At 38.4% G+C, this 24,145-nt stretch overlaps 1 pseudogene; it reads right to left on the reverse strand.

Moving 5' to 3' along the window:
- LOC107431570 (uncharacterized) overlaps window positions 1-20,742 on the reverse strand; it is a 73,898-nt pseudogene extending 53,156 nt beyond the window's left edge.
- Between the last annotated feature and the right edge of the window lie 3,403 nt (window positions 20,743-24,145).

The following is a 24,145-nucleotide window of genomic DNA, read 5'->3' on the forward strand; positions in this document are numbered from 1 at the left end:
CAAAAAGACTAGTTGAAACTCACCAAAACACCACCACCCGAGAGCTTGTTCTTGTGTCCATTTTTCAAAACTTTTCCAAAACCATTTTTTCAAATGGCCTCACAATCCTTTGCAACCCCAATGCCACCTAAGTTTGAAGGCCAAAACTATTCCATTTGGAGTATAAAAATGAAAGCCTACCTTCTAGCCTTTGGTTTATGGGAAGTCATAGAAGAAGGTTATGTAGTGGAAGAGTTGAGAGCTAATGCAACCCAAGCACAAAGAAATTCACATGAGGCCGAAGTTGCCAAGGGGTTCAAGGCCCTCACTACCTTGCACTCCACCATGAGTGATTCCATTTTTACAAGGATAATGTCATGCACAAGTGCTAGAGAGGTTTGGATAAAGCTTCAAAAGGAGTTCCATGGAAATACTAGAACTCGGCAAATGCAAGTTTTAAACCTAAGAAGAGAGTTTGAGACCTTGAAGATGAAGGAGAATGAGCTTGTCAAGGATTTCATGGAAAGGATGCTAAAAGTGGTAAATCAAATTCGGGTCCTTGGTGAGCAATTGACCGATCAAAGGGTAGTAGAGAAAGTATTGGTGAGCTTACCCGAAAGGTTTGAAGCCAAGATTTCCTCCCTTGAAGAATCTAGAAATCTTAGTGGAATAACCTTGAGTGAGCTCATCAATGCTCTTCAAGCAACCGAACAAAGGAGAGCCATTAGAAAGGAGGAGACCACAGAGAGTGCATTCTATTGTGGCCACGGCAACAAAAAGAAGAATAAAGGAAGGAAGAGCAACAACACCAACCAAACCGGTTTTACAACCAACAACAACACAAACAACAACAAAAGTGGATGGAATCAACAACAACAACAACAACAAAGCCATCAAAACCGAGGAGGGCATCCACCTTGCCCTCATTGCAATAAGCTTGGACATCCACCATCCAAGTGTTTTTGGAGGCCGGATGCATCTTATGAAATATGTGGAGGAAAAGGCCACATTGCCAAAGTATGCAAGCAAAGGAGACAAAAAGCCAATGTGGTTAATGAAGAAGCCGAGAACCTATTTGTGGCCACATGCCTTAAAGCCACAAGTAGTGGTCTCGGTTGGCTTATGGATAGTGGTTGCTCACACCACATGAGTTTCCAAAAGGATGGCTTTATGGAGCTTGACCGAAACTACAAAACCAAAGTGACGATTGGTGATGGCCGGTTCATGAAAGTAGAAGGCAGGAGATGTGTGCTTGAACACCAAGGGAGGTACCAAAATTATAAAAGATGTGCTATATGTTCCTAGTTTGGGTGAAAACTTGCTTAGTGTAAGAAAATTGGTAGAAAGAGGCTTTGCTTTAAATTTTTCAAAAGATGGATGTATCATATATGATGCTTGTGGTAATGAGTTGTTTAAGGTACCATTGAAGGACAAAAGCTATAGATTGGATCTAGTTAAGAATGAACAAGCCTTAAAAACCAAAGTGGAGTCCATTTCTCAACTTTGGCATAAAAGGCTTAGGCATTGTAGCTATGGTGCCATGAAAAACACCAATTCCATTGTGAAGGACATGCCAAAGATTGAGGAGATGAAAAGCCTGTGTGATGTATGCCAACTAGGGAAATCCACACGGCTTCCATTCCCTAAAGCCGGTTCATGGAGAGCTAAGGAGAAGCTTGAGCTAGTCCATTCAGATGTATGTGGACCGATGAGTTTGTCATCAATTGGAGGATGTAAGTACTTCCTAACCTTCATTGATGACTACTCAAGGATGTGTTGGATATATTTTCTAACAACCATGTCAAAAGTGCTTGAGAAGTTCATGGAATTCAAGAAGATGGTGGAAACCCAAAGCAATGCAAAGATGAAGTGCTTGAGAACCGACAATGGTGGAGAATATACAAGCTTGGCTATGGAGGATTTTGCAAAGAAAATGGAATGGTGCATCAATTCACAACACCATACACACCACAAAAAAATGGTGTTTGTAAGAGGAAAAATAGGACCTTGATGGAGATGGCAAGGTGCATGATACATGAGAAGAACATGCCAAAGAAGTTTTGGGCCGAAGCCATATACACGGCTAGCTACATCCAAAATTGAGCATACACCAAAGCCAATGAGTCAAAGACACCCTATGAGATATCGTATGGACAACATAAAAATCTTTGAAAGTGTTTATTTTCTTCATGTTCATCCACACATGAGAGACAAGCTTGACAAAAGGGCAAATGTGGGCATCTTGGCCGGCTTTAATGAGGTTACCAAAGGTTTTAGGGTTTTCAACTTGGAAACCAAGAAACTTGTGGTAACAAGGAATGTGAGGATTGATGAAGATGCTGTTTGGGATTGGACAAAGGAGGAGCTTCTTGTCCATGAATATAATGCTCGGTTGGATGATGAAGAAGAAGAAACCAATGAAAATGACAATGAAGAAAATGAAGATGATGAGGAGGATGCACTTGAGACCATTCGAGCCAAATTGGAGATTAGAGATGGTGTTAGAGGAGAAAGGCCATTGTCCGAAATTTATGAAAGGTACAATGTTGCCTTAAGTGATCCTACCAATGCTCAAGAAGCTATGCAAAAGAAAGAGTGGATGGAGGCCATGCAAACCAAAATGGATATGATAGAAAAGAATGAAACTTGGTCCTTGGTTTCTAAACCTAAAAATAAGAAACGCATTGGTGTAAAGTGGATCTTCAGGACCAAGTTCAACCTGGATGGAACAATATGCAAGCACAAGGCAAGGCTTGTGGCACAAGGCTATGCACAACAAGCGGGTGTAGATTATGGAGAGACGTTTGCACCGGTTGCAAGAATGGAGACCATAAGGCTCATCCTATCCATCTCGGCCTCAATGTCATGGAAGGTGTACCACCTTGATGTAAAGTCGTCTTTCTTGAATGGTGTGCTTCAAGAGGAGGTTTATGTCAAGCAATCCGAGGGCTTCATTGTTCAAGGACATGAGGACAAAGTCTACCATCTACACAAGGCACTTTACGGGTTAAAGCAAGCACCTAGGGCTTGGTATGGCAAGATTGATGGTTACTTGACCTACCAAGGCTTTACGAGGAGTCCAAATGAGCCAACACTATACATAAGGAATGAAGAAGGCATGATTGTTATCTCACTCTATGTGGATGATTTGTTTGTCACTGGTGAAAATGAAAAGAATGTGGAAGTTCTGAAAAATGAACTTGAAAAGGAGTTTGACATGACAAGCCTTGGTGAAATGAATTACTTCCTTGGAGTGGAAGTGATGCAATGCTCTAGGGGTATTTTCATATCTCAAGACAAATACATCAAAGATCTTTTGAAAAAATTCAACCTTGATGAATGCAAGCCAATGTCAACACTAATGAGCCAATGAGACAAATACAAGAAGGAGGATGGCACACCAAAGGTAAACCCGACCCTATATAGAAGCATGATAGGAAGTTTGCTCTATGTATGTTCATCAAGACCGGATATTATGCATGCCACATGTGTTTTGTCTAGATATATGCAAGCACCATCCCAAAACCATTTTGTAGGTGCCAAAAGAATTCTTAGATACTTAAAAGGAACACAAGACTTTGGAGTTTGGTATGATAGGCAAGATGTGATGAGATTAAGGGCCTACTCGGATAGTGATTGGGCTGGATTCTTGGATGATGTGAAGAGCACTTCGGGATATCTTTTCTCACTTGGTAGTGGACCATTCTCATGGAATGTAAAGAAGCAAGCAACAACCGCTCAAAGCACCGTCGAAGCCGAGTACATTGCCTAGAAAACTGGGCAAAACTACCTCGGGTTTGATTACTTTTGAATGGGTAAATGCACTTAGTTTTATCTGGTTTTTGGCTAGAACATATTTTAATATTCAAAAAGGCTTCCCTCCAATTTTCAAGTCAGCTGACTTTCAAATTCAAATGCCTTAGACAAGCTGAACTACCCATTAAAGAAGGTTTCTTGCATACCCAGCACATTGATTAGAGTTACTTGATGTAGTTTGGCTTGGTTGGTTACTTTTAATGCTTTTGTATTTATTGCTCAATATGGCAGCATGCCTTATTGTCTTTTTGATGTATTTAAAAGTACGAAAATTGTAATGAAAAATGTTGAGAAAGAAAATATTCAAAAAACAGATTTTGAAAAACAACATTTTTGGCTCTCTCTCTCTCAACTACTACATCTTGGTTTTTTCTTATTCCCAAAAGCTAACAACCTTCTCAACAACCCTAAACCTCAATTAAAACCAGAAACAAAACCTTAACAAACCTAAAAAAAAAAGAAAATCAAGAACCAAGAACCAAGAACAATCATTCTTGACTAACACCTTGAATGATTGTGCTATAGGGTACAACAACATAAACACACAACAAATTCCATTATAGCTTGGGTCTTATGAATTACTTTCTTGGTGTGGAAGTAATGCAATGCCGAAGAGGAATATTTATATCACAAGAAAAGTACATTAAGGATCTTTTGGAGAAATTAACTCTTGAAGAATGCAATCCAATGAGCACTCCTATGATCCAAGGAGAGAAGTACCAAAAGGAGGATGGCACACCAAAGGTAAATCCTATTCTTTATCGATCCTTAATTGGTAGTTTACTTTATGTGTGCTCATCTAGACCATATATTATGTGTGCTGTGTGTGTGCTTTCAAGATACATGAAAGTACCCACCAAAACTCATCTTAGAGGTGCCAAAAGAGTTCTTAGGCGAAAGAGTTCTTAGGTACTTAACACAAACAATTTCTCTAGATCTTGAAGGTTTAGGATCAGATTTTACCTCATTATTTGGTGTTGGGCTATGTTTAGTTCCAGCCTCTCTCTTTGGTCAATTTGAACTTTCTTCTCTAACTTTTGGCTTTGGCTTGTTTTCAAAGGTAGGATTGTTTCTTCAGCCACTTGGAATTGCTTTTCCACTGTTGGAAACACCTCTAAATTGATGCTCTAATTTAATAGCGACATGCAACATCTCCTACAATTCCACATATTGTTGCAATTCTAGATGATTGGCTATTTCACAATTCAAACCACCAAGAAACCTTGCCATGGTTGCTTCTCTATCTTCATTCATGCTTAACCTCACCGTAGGCATCTCCATCTCCTTGTAATAATCCTTCACAGACCTACTTCCTTGAGATCAAGATTGAAGCCTTTGATGCAGCAACCTATGATAGTGTGATGGTACAAAGCGCTTACTCATGGCTCCTTTCATTTGTCGCCATGTAGTGATCAATTCATCACCTACTCTCATTCAGTGTTTTTCTCATTAGTCGACCATTGGAGTGCATAATGTCCAAACTCCATTGCCGCCAATTTAACTTTCTTAGCCTCCAAATAGTTATGAAAATTAAAAATCAAAAATCATCTCCATTCACTCCTCCCATTCCAAGTAAGCCTCTAGGTCACATTTCCCCATGAAAGGTGGTATGTTTACCTTGATGTTGCCAAGATCATCATCCACCTCCTCTCTCCTATGCCTCCCATGGCCTAGCCTCTATTAGACAGCAAGTGTTTCATCCATTCCTTCCTCAAAATCATCTTCAAAATTTTCTTCTTCAAACTCCTTTCTAGGTCATCCACAGCCTCCTCGACTTCGACCTCCATCTCCATGGAACCCTTGCCTCCAATTCGGCCCACCATGAGATATTTTTATTCTATCCATCATTTAATTTATGTGGTCAAATTGAGCATTCATCCGCTGCAATTGTTCCAAGACATCCCTCATTTCCATTTTATCACCAATTCCCTTATCTCGGGAATCACCATGGAATCCTATGAATTCTTTTTCATTAATTCTTAGTGATGGATCTCCCCTTCTCAACCTTGAATCTTCCATGTTAGTATGAAGAACACAAAAATTAAAATAGGACCCCTCCAAATAAGGATTCGACACTTGTGTTTTCACACTGGTTTTAGCTTTTACCCTCTTTTAAGCTAACACACTCTTACATTTTTTCACTCAAGGAATTATCTTAAAGTTCTAATTAAAACACCCACAAAGTAGAAATTAGATCGCAAGCATATTTTGATTAAACTTATGTACAAAATAGTAGCAAAAAGCAAGCAATGCCGAATGAATTTAAGATACCTAAATTTCGGCTTTTCTAGGTAAAATAAGGCAAATTACAAGAAAATTTTGGAATCAATAAGAACTGGACTAAATGGTAAGAAATTAAAGATTCAGGAATAAAAATTTGGAAACAAAATTTCAAACACGAACAAGAATCAATTCGAACATAAGTAAAGAATAGTGTTGGTTGTTGTTCTTGTAATTCAGGTTTTGTATCAAATCCTTTAACTGATTTAATCTAAGTACTTTAAGCACCCAAAAAGTTTAAATATTCAGCAACAAAAATAACTCTCTAGCAACTCCAAACATTTAATAAATAATCAATAAAGCAATAGCTCCAAGACATTTCCAGCAACAACTTTTAACACCAAATTCAACAAACCAAATTTTTTTTTTTAATTCAACTTTTTCTTCTTCTTCTTCTTTTTCACTCACAGAACATAAGCCAACTGCAGTAGCAAGAATCAACACCAAAATTGCAATTCCAACACCGAACAATCACCAAACCCATGACCTCCAAAACAAAATACAAATTGTTCATTTTTTTTTATATGTTGTCACAAACGCACTCTTTTTTTTTCTTTTTTTTTTAAATATATGAATGCAGATATTTTAGACTAAAACAGCGAATGAAAATCAACAAAAACAAAACTTAACAAGAACAATGATGAAAAACAACCAAGAAACTAGGAAACAAAAATACGGTAAAACAAATTTAACTAGGAATGAATTTTTTTTTTTTTAAGATACAAAACTTGTACAACCTTAACCTAATGCTAAAATTTCAGATTAACACAAAAATTAATAAAGCAAATAAAGATGGATCAAACTTGAACCAAATTCAGCTCTGATACCAAATGATATAAACCTCGGATAACCTACTCCTAAACCTGTATTATAATAGCCTGAATCTAATTATGTTCAAGTTCTACTTGTCACCTTAACCCTTAACCAACCTGTGATTAGAAACCTTGGTATAATGAAGATGCCACAATGGGTAATGGACATCCTATTGATAAGTCAAACTAAAACACTCAACACTAATGGTGCTTTAGGTGTTCAAAGAGAACAAAGAGAATTCAATCTCACAAATAAATTTTGAATATTATTAAATGTGTGTTCTTCCTGAAAAATAAGGCTTTAAATAGGCTAAGAGAAAACAAAATAAAACCCTAAAAACTAAAGGGAAAACCAGCCATGCTTGTTGTTTCCTAATGTGATCGAATTCTCTATCTCCTTTCTTAATCTAATTTGGATTAATTAATTCCTTTATTTTGAATTAGGAATTAACTAATTTACAAAGAAATAATAAAAATAATTTTCCTAAACTTATTTTTCAAGCAAATAGACAAATAAAAACCAGAAAGTAATGGTAATTTTCTAAAACAAAAAGTAGAAATCAAATTAGAAAACTAAAATACTATCTTTTTGACTAAATTGACTTTGACTAATTTAAGCTCCAAATCAGGTTCCATATGCTTTGTAGGATTCCAAATATAATTTCCATGGAGTCCCACACATTGCCCTTGCTTGAAGGAAAGGGAAAAAGCCAACTCAGAAAAATACAGTAAAGCCAGTGGGTAATACAGCAAAACCGGACAATTTCTCATGCCATGCGCACAGCCCGTTGTTGGTTTCCTTTGAAGCTGCCTTGACTTGGTCCTTAGACATATGTATTGAATCCATGAAGTACTGGCACCATTTCATGCTGCCCGCACTCCATAAATGCATTAAAACTGCTACTCGGGTCCATATTGGCTTCCACCACTTGTATGCTCAAAATAAGCCTTGTATCTAAGGGTATGGACAAGCCTTTTTGAGAATGAATTACCCACTGGATAAAGGCAGCAAGGTTATCTTTAAACCTCTTAGCTTGAGCCCTAATGATCCGCCTGGTCCTCATCCATACCAGGTCAGCACCCCAACGGGTTGTCGGTTGTGCCGGCAAGGGTGGATTCGCATCATCTCCCTCCGTGGATGAACCTTGCGGAGGAACCCTTAGGTTTTGGGGCATTGGATTCTCACCTATGTTTACATTACTCAAGCCGATATTCTTGCTTCTAATTAGTCTACCACTGCTCGGGCGGTGCTTCCCTCTAGGAAAAATGCTTCCCTACCGATGCATCCCACAACTTTGGCAAATCGCTTAGCCCCGTTCATCTTTATTGCAAGAGCGCTCAATCAATGAGCTATTATGCACTCTTTCAATGGTGGCTACTTCTAGGAAAACTCCTGGCTGTCTCTGCACCCCTACCTCCTTTATCATTGAGCGAACATTGATGATTCGGGTTATTTCCTTCTCGACGATGACCCCTACTATTTTGAGGTCATATTTAGTATTCAAAGTTTGCCTTGATTTGGTATTGCTCTCAGGGCCCGCACCAAAATAGTGCTTTACCCTAACTATCCAACCAAATGTTGTGCCTCAACGCATTTCGAGGAGAACCAGCTAGCTCTAGATTCGAGTGGCATTTCACCCCTAACCACAAGTCATCCACTGATTCTTCAACATCAATCAGTTCAGACCTCCACTTAGTTTCATCCAAGCTTCATCTTGGTCATGGATAGATCACCCAAGTTTGAGTCCATAACCAGTGACAATTGCCCTATGAAGACTCGCTTTCGCTACGGCTCCAATGGGTTCCCTTAACCAAGCCACTGCCTATAAGTTTCTGGCTCATTCTTCAACAGGCATGCAATTAGAGCCCTAGTCTCCTCCCACTGCTTGGGAGCTTATAGTTTCACATTCTATTTCAGTCCCTTATGGGGGTTCTTTCCACCCTTCCGTCATGGTACTACATCACGACTGGTCACCCAGGAGTATTTAGCCTTGCAATGTCGTCTTTGCTGATTCACACAGGATTCCATGTGTCCCATGCTACTCAGGTCAGAGTGTAAGCTAGTGATACTTTCGGCTACTAAATGCTCTCCATCTAGGGTGCAGTAGTCCACCACTTTGCCTAGCAGTACGACATTTCTATTGTTCTCCCACACCACAACCCCTTCACAATTGAGGTTGCTCCCATTTCGCTCGCTGCTACTATGGGAATCACTTTTGCTTTCTTTTCCTTTGGCTAGTAAGATGTTTTGATTTACCAGGCTATCTCTTGCCTGCCCATGGATTCAACAGTAGTTTGAAAGGTTGACCAATTGGGGAATCTCCGAATCTATGCTTATTTTTAACTCCCCGAAGCATTTAATCATTTATTACACCCTTCCTCATCTTTGGGTGCCTAGGTATCCACCGTAAGCCTTTCCTCATTTAAACCTTGCCTTTAACTTTAAGGCTATGCCATCCCCTAAGGTACTGCTAAATGGGAGAATCTTATCAACGTGCATGAATGCTACATCATAGCATAGATCGAACTGTCGGATTGAAAAAATTGGGTGCTAACATAAAGCTTTGTATCCGCTAAGTTCATGAGTTAGATATAAGTGGACTCGAATCATTGACATCTGCCACAATGTAAACCACTACCTCTCAGGCCCTCGACTGATTCTACCATAGAGGCCAATGATAGAAAATAACTCTCCCTCAAACATAGCTTACAACTTTCAATGTACTGTGCTCTTGAAAGAGCAACTCTTCTCAAAATCTCAAACGGTTTTGAGTTGGAATCCCATTCTAACTAAGGATTCTTGTGGTTCAGGAGGATCTTGATGTGATTCCGCCCGAGGCTGCTCAACCGATAACCCGCTGGGGTGCTGACTCGACACGGATGAAGACTAGACCAATCACAAGAGCTCAAATTAAGAAATTTAAGGACAAACTGGGAGTATTTATACAGGGGGTAATCAATCTCAACAGAGCTTGTCCATACCTGAAGATACAAAGCCTATTCTAAGCATCCAAGTGGTGGAAGCCGATACGGACCCGGGTGACGGTTTTGGTACATTTTTGGAGTCCGGGAAGTATGAAATGGTTCCAATGCTTTATGGGTTCAATAAATATGCCTAAGAGGTCATGGAATTAAGTTAAACCAGCCTCAAATGCAATCAAAAAGGGCTTGTACGGACAGCATCAACAATTTGGCCGAATTTGATGTATTGCTTGCTGGCTTTACTGTATTTTATTGTATTAGCCTTTTCTTATTTTTCCAAGCATGGGCAACGTGTGGGACTTCATATTCAGCTTATTTGGCATCCTACAAAGCATCTAGAAGCTGATTTGGAGCTCAAAGAGGTCAAAGATTAATCAAAGTCAACTTGATCAAAAGGCTAGCATTTTTTAGTTTCCTAATTTGTTTTTACTTTTTGTTTTAGGAAACTAGCATTACTTTTTTAGTTTTTATATATTTTTTTTTCTGGAAGAATAATTTTAGGAAAGTTATTATTTTATTATTTTCAGTGTAAATTAATTAATTCCTAATTCATAATAAAGGAATTAATTAATCCAAATTAGATTAGGAAAGGAGTGAGAATTTCGGCCACCATAGGAAACTACTTTGTATGGCCGATTTTCCCTTCTTTTCTGGGGTTTTATTTCATGGTTTTGTAGCCTATTTAAAGGCTTATTTTTCAATAAGAATACAACTTTGATTTGATTAAGTGGATACTTGTGAGATTAATTATCTCTTTGTTCTTTGAGAACACCTAAAACACCATTAGAGAATTAGTTGTTTTAGCTTGACTTATCAATAGGTTTTCCATCCCCTATTGTGGCGTCTACATTATACCAAGGTTTCTAACCACAGGTTGGTTAGGGGTTGAGGTCCATTCCATTAGAACTTGAACTTAATTAAAGATCCAGGCTAATATAATACGGGTTTAGGAGCAGGTCGTCCTAGGTTCGTATCATTTAGTATCGAGCTAAATTTTGTTCAGGTTTGATCTATCTTTATTTGCTTTATTTGTTTTTATGTTATTCTACAATTTTAGCATTAGGTTAAGGTTGCATCCATCCTATACACATTCGGCATCTTAAAAAAAATAAAAAATAAAAATATTCATTCCTAGTTGAATTAGGATTTCCTAGTTTTATCGTGTAGGAGGAATTTGATGAGGAGCCATTCGGTGGAGACTTTGAGGAAGGTATGGATGCAACTTTTGCTGTCCAAGATAGAGCTGGCCATGGAAGATATAGGAGGCAAGAAACAGATGACAATCTTAGCAATATCAAGATCAACATCCCACCATTCATGGGAAAAAGTGACCCCGAAGCATATTTAGTGTGGGAAGAAAAGATGGAGATGATATTTGACCGCCATAATTATTCAAAGGCTAAGAAGGCGAAATTGGCAGCAATGTAGTTTGGCCATTATGCACTCCAATGGTGGACCAATGAACAAAACAACTGAAAGAGAGTTGGTGATGACTTGATTACTACATGGCGACAAATGAAAGGAGCCATGCAGAAGCGATTCGTACCATCACACTATCATAGGTTGCTGCATCAAAGACTTCAATCTTTATCTCAAGAACATGGATCCATGGAGGATTATACCAAGGAGATGGAGATGCTTATGATGAGACTGAACTTGAATGAAGATAGGGAAGCAACCATGGAAAGGTTTCTTGGTGGTTTGAACTGTGAAATAGCCAATCAACTAGAATTGTAACAATATGTGGAATTGGCAGAGATGTTGCATGTGAATATTAAATTAGAGCATCAATTCAAGAGGAAGGGTGTAAGATCATGGTTTGGAGGTGTTTCCAAAAATGGAAGGTCCAATTTAAGTGGCTGGAGGAACAATCCCATCTATGAGAGTGGGCCAAAGCTGAAAGTCAAAGAAGAAAGTTCAAACTAGCCAAGGAAGGAGACTAGAATCAAATCTGTCCAAGCACCAAAGAATGAGGTAAAATTAGATCCTGAACCTTGTAGAACTCATGATTTTGTGTGTTTTAAGTGCCAGGGAGGAGGACACATTGATAGCCAATGCCCGAATAGAAGAATCATGGTGTTAAATGGCAATGACGAGCTAGAATCGGAAAGTGAAGAAAGTGAGGATGAAGCCAAGCAAGAGGAGGAGGATTTTGAGGATGAACCCGAAACCTTGCAAGCATCCAATGCTGAATTAAACTTGCTTTCTAGGAGAGTACTTGCTGCATACAAAGATGAGGATGAAATTCAAAGAGAGAACATCTTCCACACCCGATGTGAAATTCAAGGTAGGATTTGTGGTATGATTATTGATAGTGGAAGTTGTACAAATGTAATTAGTAACTTTGTAGTTGATAAATTAGGCTTAATAACTATTAAATATCCAGAACCTTATAGATTACAATGGCTTAATGATGGTGGTGAAATAAAAGTGAATAAACAAGCCAAAGTAAAATTTAATATAGGTAGATATGAGGATGTAGTTTTATGTGATATTGTACCCATGATTGCTGGACATATACTGTCAGGTAGGCCATGGCAATTTGATAAAGATGCCACTCATTTTGGTCGAGAAAATAGTATTGTTTTTAGGTTTAAAGGGAAGAAGGTCAAGCTGGAACCATTATCTCCTAAAGAGGTTTACAAAGACCAATTACAAATGCAACAAAGGAGAGAAGCCGAAAAGCTTAAGGAAAAAGCAAGTATGGCACCAACGGCTTCACCATCCTTTCAAGAAGGTAAGAATGAGGTTTTTGATCAAGGTAAGGTTTCTAAGACTCATATTGAGTGGAAAGATCAAGGAAAAATCAAAAGAGAGGGGAAAGAGAGTGGCAAACCCGAGAGCTTGGAGAAGGAAGGGAAATCCGAAGGTTTGCGCCAATCCAAGGGGGAAAAAGAAAAAGAAAGAAAAGAAAGGTCAAGTAGCAACTTTTATTTGAGTTTAGGGGATATTAATAAGGTTATTGAGTGTAAGAAACCTTTGCTGTTCATGATTTATAAAGAAAGTTATTTTAATGATCAAACTAACTTTGAAGAACTTGAATTGCCAAGTTCAATGATTTCTCTTTTGAAGGAATTTGGAGATGTCTTCCCAAATGAAATTCCAAGTGGACTACCATCAAATCAAGAGGGAAAAGGTGAGCTTGCTATCCAAGGTAAGTTTTCTAATACTCAGGTTGTGTGGAAAGATTTTAATAAAACCAAGAGTGAAAAATTTGGTGCAAAAGCCGAGAGTGAGGAAGGTGAGATGGCATTGAGTGAGAAAAGAAAAGGAAGACAAGAAAGGAAGAATATAAATTTTTATCTTAGCTTTGGTGATGTTAATAAAGTAATTATGAATAAGAAATCATTGCTGACCATGAATTTAAAGATACTTATTTAAAGATGTCTTTATTGCATAGAACTCTATTTGCATTGTTGAGAGCTTTACTTAGTGGCAATTTGAAAATTTGGGAAATATTGTTTGCTAACTTTAAAAAGTGTAATTTTTACCATAATGAGCATGTATTTCTAGATTTTGTTGTAATAGTTTTTGACCCAGGAGAATTTGTTTGGTTGCACTTACGAAAGGAAAGGTTTCCTAAACAAAGAAAGTCAAAGCTCATGCCGCCTATGGATGGACTTTTTCAAGTTTTGGAGCCGAATAACAAGAATGCCTACAAGCTTGATTTACCGGGTGAGTATAACATGAGTGCTGCATTTAATGTTGCTGATTTAACTCCTTTTGTTGCAGGTGATGATCTTGATTTGAGGACAAATCCTTTTCAAGAGGAGGGGAATGATGTGATTCCGCCCGAGGCCGCTCAACCGATAACCCGCTGAGGTGCTGACTCGACACGGATGAAGACTAGGCCAATCACAAGAGCTCAAATTAAGAGATTTAAGGACAACCTGGGAGTATTTATACAGGGGGTAATCAATCTCAACAGAGCTTGTCCATACTTGAAGATACAAAGCCAATTCTAACCATCCAAGTGGTGGAAGCCGATACGGACCCGGGTGACGGTTTTGGTACATTTTTGGAGTCCGAGAAGTATGAAATGGTTCCAATGCTTTATGGGTTCAATACATATGCCTAAGAGGTCATGGAATCAAGTTAAAGCAGCCTCAAATGCAGTAAAAAAGGGCTCGTACGGACAGCATCAACAATTTGGCCGAATTTGCTGTATTGCTTGCTGGCTTTACTGTATTTTACTGTATTAGCCTTTTCTTATTTTTCCAAGCATGGGCAACGTGTGGGACTTCATATTCAGCTTATTTGGCATCCTACAAAGCATCTAGAAGCTGATTTGGAGCTCAAAGAGGTCAAAGATTAATCAAAGTCAACTTGATCAAAAGGCTAGCGGACTTCATATTCAACTTATTTGGCATCCTACAAAGCATCTAGAAGCTGATTTGGAGCTCAAAGATGTCAAAGATTAATCAAAGTCAACTTGATCAAAAGGCTAGCATTTTTTAGTTTCCTAATTTGTTTTTACTTTTTGTTTTAGGAAACTACCATTACTTTTTAGTTTTTATTTATTTTTTTTTTGGAAGAATAAGTTTAGGAAAGTTATTATTTTATTATTTTCATTGTAAATTAATTAATTACTAATTCAAAATAAAGAAATTAATTAATCCAAATTAGATTAGGAAAGGAGTGAGAATTTCGGCCACCATAGGAAACTACTTTGTATAGCTAGTTTTCCCTTCGTTTTTAGGGTTTTATTTCGTGGCTTTGTAGCCTATTTAAAGGCTTATTTTTTTTAATAAGAATACAACTTTGATTTGATTAAGTGAATTCTTGTGAGATTAATTATCTCTTTGCTCTTTGAGAACACCTAAAACCCCATTAGAGAATTGGTTGTTTTAGCTTGACTTATCAATAGGTTTTCCATCCCCTATTGTGGCGTCTACATTATACCAAGGTTTCTAACCACAGGTTGGTTAGGGGTTGAGGTCCATTCCATTAGAACTTGAACTTAATTAAAGATTCGAGCTAATATAATACGGGTTTAGGAGCAGGTCGTCCTAGGTTCGTATCAGATCTAGCTATAGGAGAACCAAGAACAGAGAGCTTTCCCCCATTTTCCACCTGAATTTTTGATCTTAAGAATACTAGTTTTAATAATTAGTGATTGCCCTTCTATGACCCTTCCTGCCCAACCTGAAAGCGGACAGCTAATGCATTCCACTTACTAAACATGTTTCTATGGTCGGTTCGCGACCCTTGGATGCTGAAGGCATCCTTGGGGTGATCTCGTAGTTCCTACGGGGTGGAGACAATGGGGTCGGTCCATGGATTTTCCTTCTTTTTGCCACATTTCGCTTAAAGAGTTGAAGGGAGATAATCCATAAAGCTGTTTGCAAGGGCCAACTTGATCCTCTTCCCCAAGGATCCCAGATGACGAAACCTTAGGAAAGCCACCGACTCCAACTTTCATCTATGTACAATCCATACTAAATCTGACCTACTGCCCATCTTACCTCTTCTACGTTCTTGACAGCCCATCTTTGTCTCTGTAGAGTCTTTTAGTGGCATGCTTCGATCCTCTTCCCCATTAGTTAGAAAAAGTGAGACACCGGTTCTGGTATACGATACTATCACTATCGCCTGGATAATTAGACATCCAACCTGTAATCACAACGACCAAATTGTAAGAGTGAAGCTCTACTAACTGAGCTATAACCCTCTAAGCCCAGTGGATCATGCATGAAGGAGTTAGACAGTTTAAGTACAAGTTATCAATGGAAGACCTTAGCCCATTACCTATATTGACATAAGAACCTTGGTATGGTGAATACGCCACAATAGGGTTCAGAATAACCTATTGATCAGTTAAATTTGAGCTCCACAAGCAAAGCTTGAAAAAGGTTCGATATAGTTCTTAAAGAACCAAGAGAATCACTTTCATTTTGAATCAAAATTATAATCTGATTTTTATCCATGACTTATGTGCCTTTAAATAGGTCAAAAAAATTACAAAGCTTTCCGAAATTTGATAAAAGTAAAGGTGGCTGAAATTTAGGTTTAGGAAACCAAATTTGGTTAGGTTTTGGAAATCTAACTTGGTTAGATTTAGGAAACCTAATGTGGCTTCTAGTTTTCTAATTTGAATGACCTTTAATTTTTTGACCAATTCAACTTTAATAAAATTAGGAAAGTAAATTAAAAACCTAATAAAACTAAATTAGGAAAGTAAATAGGCAACATGCTAAAATCCAATCAAGACATAAATAAAAAGGTAACGTTTCCTAATTATAAAATTCGGCCAAGCTTAGTTGAATGCCACGTAGGCATATATCACCCTCCACGTAGCAAAAGTGCCATGTCACCATATGATGCTACATCACCATCCATGTCATCAAAATGTGCCACATCACTATACTGTTGGATTCCATGTGTTAGGCTTGCTTTCATGTTGGCATCCACCGTTCTAATCATATGGACCAATTTTGGTTCATTTTCAGTAATGAACCTGCTTCCGTGGGATGTGAACACCTCCTGGATTAAACCATTTAGTGCTTTTTTAAACCTTTTTGCTCTTGTCCTGGTTATTGGTCCAATAGAAATTTGAAATGGCTCTGGACTCCATCTTAGGGTGCTCCTAGTCATGCCCTCATCATTCCCCTCCTCTTGAAAAGGATTTGTCCTCAAATCATCATCTGCATAAAAAGGACATAAATCAATGACATTAAAAGTACCACTTACATTATACTCACCTAAAAGATCTAATTTGTCGGCATTGTCATTAAGTCTCTCGAATATTTGGAATGGACCATCTCCACGTGGCATGAGTTTAGACTTTCTTTGTGCGGGAAATCTTTCCTTTCTCAAATGCAACCAATCCTAATCTCCAGGCTCAAAAACAACTCGTTGGTGCCCTTTGTTTGCTTGCTTCATGTATTGTTCGGTTCTCCTCTCAATGTTAGCTTTACCTTTTCATGTAGTTACCTAAGAAAATAAGCTTTCTTTTTCCCATCTAAATTACCAAGCTCACTCAAAGGTAAAGGTGTTAAATCCAATGGAGGTAAAGGATTAAAACCATATACAATTTCAAAAGGTGAAAATTTAGTGGCTGAATGTAAAGATTTATTGCAAGCAAATTCAACAAGAGGTAAACATTCTTTCCAAGTTTTGATATTCTTACTTATCAATGCAAGCAACAAAGTAGACAAGGTTCTATTTACTACCTCTGTTTGTCCATCAGTTTGTGGATGATAAGTAGTAGAAAATAACAATTTAGTACCCAACTTAGCCCATAATATTTTCCAAAAGTAACTTAAGAATTTTGCATCTCTATCAGATGCTATTATTCTAGGCATTCCATGCAACCTAACAATTTCATTAAAGAAGAAATCAGCAAAATGAGATTCATCATCAGTTTTATGACATGTAATAAAATGTGCCATTTTAGAAAACCTATTCACAACCATAAAAATTGAATCCCTGCCTTTCCTTGTTCTAGGCTATCTTAAAACAAAGTCCATAGAAATGTCTACCTAAGGGTGGTTCGGTATAGGAAGTGGCATGTACAACCCATGTGGTTGCAGCCGTGATTTAGATTGCTTACATTTAATGCATCTATCATAAATTCTCTATACATCTCTTTTCATATGTGGCCAATAAAAATGTTCTTGTAGAACAGCTAAGGTTTTAGCTATTCCAAAGTGTCCCATTAAGCCCCCACCATGAGATTGTCAAACAAGTAGATCACGAAAAGAACAAATTGGCTTAAAGTTTATTTTCCCTAAACAAGAATCCCTCAAATCTATAAAACTTGCTCTCATCGTGCTTTTCATAAAGTTTGTCAATTTCACCAAAATCATGATCTAAAGCATATAATTCTTTAATTTATTCAAAACCAAGTAATTTAGCATCCAAAGTAGAAAGTAATACATACGTGCAGGATAATGCATCAGCTGCAATATTTTCTTTACCTTGCTCGTAGTGAATCACATAGAAAAACATCTTAAGGAATTCCATCCACTTTCCGTGGTGCCTAATGAGCTTTCCTTGTCCTTTTATATGCTTCAAGGACTCATGACCTATGTGAATCACAAACTCTTTAGGCCATAAGTAGTGATGCCATGTCTCCAATGCTCTAACAAATGCATATAGCTCATTGTCATCAGTTGGATAGTTTAAGGCGGCCCCACTTAAAGGAGCATTTATTAGTTTTGGAAATATTAGGCAATACCAATAAAGGAGATTTGTTAGTTTTTCTTTTAATAAATTAAAAGACCTTTCTTGAGCTTCTCGCCATTGAAAACCAACACTCTTCTTAATAACCTCTGTCAAAGGTGCAGCAATAGTACTAAAATATTTAACAAACCTTTAACATAAACTAGCCAAACCATGGAAGCTTCTAACTTGGGTGATGCCAGTTGGCGTGGACCACTCTTGAATGGCTTTCACCTTCTCTTGATCAACTTTGATACCTATAGCACTAATCACAAAACCTAGAAACACAAGCTCAGATTTACAAAAATCACACTTTTTAAGATTGGCATAAAGTCTTTCTTTCCTAAGAACATCTAATACTAACCTAAGATGCCCTATATGCTCTACTAGACTCCTACTATATACAAGGATATCATCAAAGTACACAACCATAAACTTTCCAATGTAAGAATGCAAAACATGATTCATAAGTCTCATAAAAGTACGAGGGGCATTAGTTAACCCAAATGGCATAACCAACCAGTCATACAAACCATGCTTTGTTTTAAATGTTATTTTCCATTCATCACCTTCCTTCATACGAATTTGATGATAACCATTCTTAAGGTCAATTTTTGAAAACATGCATGCACCATACAATTCATCTAGCATATCATCTAACCTAGGAATATGGCGATGATATTTGACAGTTATATTGTAAATAGCCCTACAATCTACATAGATTCTCCATGTTCCATCTTTCTTAGGGACTAATAACACAGGTACAACACATGGACTCATGCTTTCTCTAACATATCCCTTTTCAAGCAATTCACTTATCTGCCTTTGAAGTTCCTTTGTCTCCTCTGGATTACTCCTATAAGCCGGCCGGTTTGGAATTGTTGATCCTGGAACAAAATCAATTTGATGTTCGATCCCCCTAATCGGTGCTAACTCAGTTGGAATCTCCTCGGGGAAGACATCGTCGAACTCCTGTAAAAAATAATGGAACTAGGCAAAATAGATTCATTAGGGTTAGTTAAATGATTCATATATGCTTCTTTGTACGTCATTACAATCATAGGCTTTCTACAACAAAAAAAAACTTCTTCATCTCACTCTGTTTTGCATAAAAACTCTCTTTTTTCTTTCCACTATTTTTCTTTTCTTTTTCACTCACACTCTCATCCTCACCACTCTTTTTCTTCTCTTGGTGGTTAGATACAATTTGATTTCGTTGTTGTTCAGCTTCTCTCCTCTTTTGTAAAGCCAATTGATCATCAAAAGCCTGTTTAGGAGTCATTGGCATAAGCGCCACTCATTTACCCTTGAAGTTGAAGACAATCTTATTAGTACGACCATGATTATTAGCATCTCTATAAAATTGTCACGGATGTCCCAAAAGCAAATCACCAGCTTGCATGGGTACCACATCACAAATAACCTCATCTTCATAACCACCAATAGAGAATGCAATCTTCACTTGCCTATTCACCTTTAACTCTCCACAATCATTAAGCCATTGTAGCTTATATGATTCTGGAAGCTTCATAGTTAGTAAACCTAGTTTTTCAACCATAGTAACACTAGCAACATTAGTACGACTCCCACCATCAATAATCATGCTACATACCTTATCCTTGACTTTGCACCTAGTATGGAAGATGTTCTCCCATTGTACTTCCTTCTCATCTTTATACACAATTAAAGCTCTCCTAGCAACCAATGATAAGTCCCCATAAATTGGATACTTGTAATCATCTTCATCTTCATCACCAACACCTTCCAATGGCAGCATGGATTCATTATTCAATTTCTCCATTTTTCCAAATCACCATGACCCTCTTATTAGGACATTGACTTGCAATATGACCCCTGCCTTGACATTTAAAGCACATGATATCTCGATTTCTAGTTAAAGATTAATCGAATTTACTTACTTGCTTGGATGAGGATGGTTCGGCCTTAACTTCAGATTTAGGCCATGTGGTGGCTTTATCTTCAAACTTAGGCTAATTGGGTTTCCATATGGATGGGCTTGCTTTCCAAGTGTTTTGAGCAATACTAGGTCTTGTGGTACCCCTCCTCTTAAGTTGTTGCTCTACTTTGATGGCCATGTGCAACATCTTCTCAATCTCCACATAATGATGCAAGTCCATTTGATTTGCTATTTCCCTATTCAAACCAGCCAAGAAACGTGACATAGTAGACTCCCTATCCTCCTAAACATTAGCTCTCATCATAAGGATTTCCATCTCCTTATAATAGTCCTCCACACTCCTATTTCCTTGAGACAAGCTTTGTAGTTTCTGAAAAATTCTTCTATAGTAATGGCTAGGTACAAAACGCTTCATCAAAGCCTTCATCTCCTTCCATGTATCTATAGGTCCTTGACCCGCTCGCCTCCTAGAAAGTGTCTCTTTATCCCACCGTCCAATAGCATGGTCCGTGAATTCAACAGCAGCTAGTTTAACCTTTTTAGGCTCGGAGTAGTTCTGACAATCAAATACCATCTCAATCCTCTTCTCCCACTTGAGAAATGCTTATGGATCACTATTACCTTGGAATGATGGTATTTTCATCTTAATTCCTCCATAGTCATTGCCTCGGTCTAACCTCTCCCTCCCACGAAGTTGATTGGTTCCCGAACCAGTGTCTTCCTTTTCTTCCACATAGTTATCTCCCACTCATTCCCAATCTTCCCTTCTTGGAGTATTTCTTCCTCTACCATGTCCACGAGCAAACCTTTGTGGAGGTCGTGGTTGCGGCATTTGGATTGATGATTCCAAACGATAGAAACCTATGATGACCTGCTCCTAAACCCGTAGCAAGATTGATTTAGACCGTCTAATTACAAGTTATCAATGGAAAACCTTGACCTGTTATCTATATTAAGGTAAGAACATTGGTATGGTGAAAACGCCACAATAGGGTGTGGAATAACCTATTGATAAATAAAATTTGAGCTCTACAAAAAAAGATTGAAAAAAGTTCGATATAGTTCTTAGAGAACCAAGAGAATCACTCTCACTTTGAATCAAAATTGTAATCTGATTTTTATTCATGACTTATGTGCCTTTAAATAGGCAAAAAACAATTACAAAGCTTTCCAAAATTTGCTAAAAGTAACGGTGGCCGAAAGTTAGGTTTAGGAAACCTAATTTGGTTAGGTTTAGGAAACCCAACTTGGTTAGGTTTAGGAAACCTAATGTGGGTTCTAGTTTCCTAATTTGAATGGCCTTTAATTCTTTACCAATTCAACTCTAATACAATTAGAAAAGTAAATTAAAAACTTAATAAAACTAAATTAGGAAAGTAAATAGGCAACATGCCAAAATCCAATCAAGACATAAATAAAAGGTAATGTTTCCTAATTATAAAATTCAGCCAAGCTTAGTTGAATGCCATGTAGGCGTATATCACCCTCCATGTAGCAAAAGTGCCATGTCACCATATGATGCCATGCCACCATCCATGTCATCAAAACATACCACATCACCATATTGTTGGATTCCATGAGTTAGGCTCGCTTTCATGTTGGCATCCACCGTTCCAATCATATAATGAACTTGCTTCCTTGGGATGTGAACACCTCCTAGATTAAATTATTTAGTGTTTCTTTAAACCTCTTTGCTCTTGCCCTGGTTATTGGTCCCATAGAGATTTGAACTGGCTCTAGACTCCATATTGGGGCGCTCCTGGTCATGCCCTCATCAGCAGCTGGGCCATCCTGGACTTGGACCAGAAACCTTGCCCGTGAAGTAAATCATCGCACATACGGTCCAACCAATTGGGTGAGAATCAGTAGATTCTTTTTTAGGAGCGATTCATACAACTCTCCATTGTACTATGCTTTTCAGGTGTGCTTGCTCCTCCCTTCTTCCTTACCGTAGCAAGTCTTTGTGAAATAACTCTTATGAGAAGAAAAAAGAAGGCATTAAGAAACCCTCCTGACCCAACCCTAGACACTCTAATATCCTTTTCAAACCTACTCCCATTTGAGTCAAGAGATAGATAAATAGACACATCCCATTGCACTGATCGGGGGCGTTCGTAGTGATGGAGGGGGTCGAAGACCAAGAAGTGAGTTGTTTATCAACAAAATCTTCTTCTTACGGCTAGATCCAATCTACTAGTCCCTGCAGAAAGGAAAAAAAAATTTCACATTCTTCCTTTCAGGAAAGGAGGATTTGCAGGATCCTATTGATTGCAACTTTCTCCAAACTTCCGGGAAAAGCATGAAAAAAAATACTCGAATGGTACGATTCCTCCGTGACCCCATAATGAAAGGGGCGATCTCGTAGTTCTTGGCTTGTGAAGATACATTGTTAGGTGCTCCATTTTATTTTCCCATGGAGACCGAACCTAAACCAATGCTCGAGAGATAGTTGTCCATATACTGATAAGGGATGCATGGATTCTCGAGAAAAGAGGAGCCGTGGTGGTCCCTCCTAGACCGCCGGGATCCCACAAGTGAATAGAAAGTTGGATCTACATTGGATCTCACCTGAATCGCCCCATCTATCCTCCTGAGGAGAAGTTCGATTTCGAACACCAATTCGAACAGGAGAAGTACACCATGCTAATATGCCTTGGATGATCCACATCTTCGGGGTAGGCGCTGATAAGCACATTAAACAATCCATGTGGCTGAGGGCCCTAACAGCCCAAGCACAACGATGCGATTATCATGGGCACGCTCTACCACTGAGCTATTAGCCCATCATGTGGGCCTCCGGCTGGGGGCCCACTATGCTAAAAGTGAGAGGAACCCCATCCTTTTCTTTCCCTTTTTACGCCCCATGTCGCCACACAGGAAGGTAATGGGGACCTAAAAAAGGGGATCCTATCAACTTGTTCCGACCTAGGATAATAAGCTCATGTCTTACTTCGTTGTTGAGTAACGAAAGAAGACTTCCATCGCCAAGTTTCACTCAGATGTAGCTTGCTTCTTTTTGGGTGTGCAGTAGTGTCAAACCAAAATATCCAACAAGCATTAGCTCTTCCTCAAAAGGAGGTGATCCAATCACACCTTCTAGTATGGCTATCTTGTTATGACTTCACTCCAGTGACTAGTCCTGCCTTCGGCATCTCCCTCCTTGCAGTTAAGGTAATGATGTCGAGCTTGGCTAGCTCCCATAGTATGACGGGCGGTGTGTACAAGGCCTGAGAATGAATTCACCGCCGTATGCAACCTATAATCTAAACTGAGGATCACGACCCTTTGTCCCAGCCATTGTAGCACCTATATCGCTTAGGGCATAAGGGGCATGATGACTTGATATCATCCTCATCTTCCTTCGGCTTATCACCGGCAGTTTGCTTAGGGTTCCAAGCTCAATGGTGGCATACAGTTGTCTTATACACTATAAGGATTGTGAGAAAAGATATATTCTACATCCCAGAGGGGCTATAATTAAGGATACCATTGTTTCTGGTATAGAAGTTCCTACAAAAACTAGAAAATGCTATACCTTTGAGTGCGGCTTGAACTATTGATTTACGTAATTGGAAATAACCAATTAAGTTTACGACGAAACCTAGAAATCGATCATTGATCCAATTTGAACACCTCTACAGGATAGACCTCAACAGAAAATTGAAGAGTAACGACAGCAAGAGATTGATTGCAGTAGTTCCTCATATAAAATTATTGACTCTAGAGATATAGTAATATGGAGAAGACAAAATTGTTACAAGCACCGACAGGACCAGAAGCGCCCCTTGTTCTAGAAGGAGGAGGACGTGCTGTGAATTCGCCTGAGCTCGAACAACTGATAACTTGCTGAGGTACTGATCCGATACGGATGAAGATCGGACCGATCACTAGGGCTCAAGCTAAGAGGTTTAAGGACAACTTTATTGTCTTTATCTAGGAAGTAATTCATTCTCAAAATGGCTTGTCCATACTTGAAGATAAAAGACCTATTTTAAGCATCTAAGTGGTGGAGGCTGATTCATTGGACATTTTACATTGGACACCCATACATCAGACATTTTATATTGGATAACCATACATCGGACATTTTATATCAGACACCCATACATCGAACATCTGACCTCGAATTTCAAACTTTGGAGATTAGACATAACTTAGTTCGGACACCAGGTAGACATAAGTTAGGTCGGACATC

This window comes from Ziziphus jujuba, chromosome 11 (assembly GCF_031755915.1).
Source record: "Ziziphus jujuba cultivar Dongzao chromosome 11, ASM3175591v1".
In the NCBI taxonomy this organism is placed as follows: Eukaryota; Viridiplantae; Streptophyta; class Magnoliopsida; order Rosales; family Rhamnaceae; genus Ziziphus; species Ziziphus jujuba.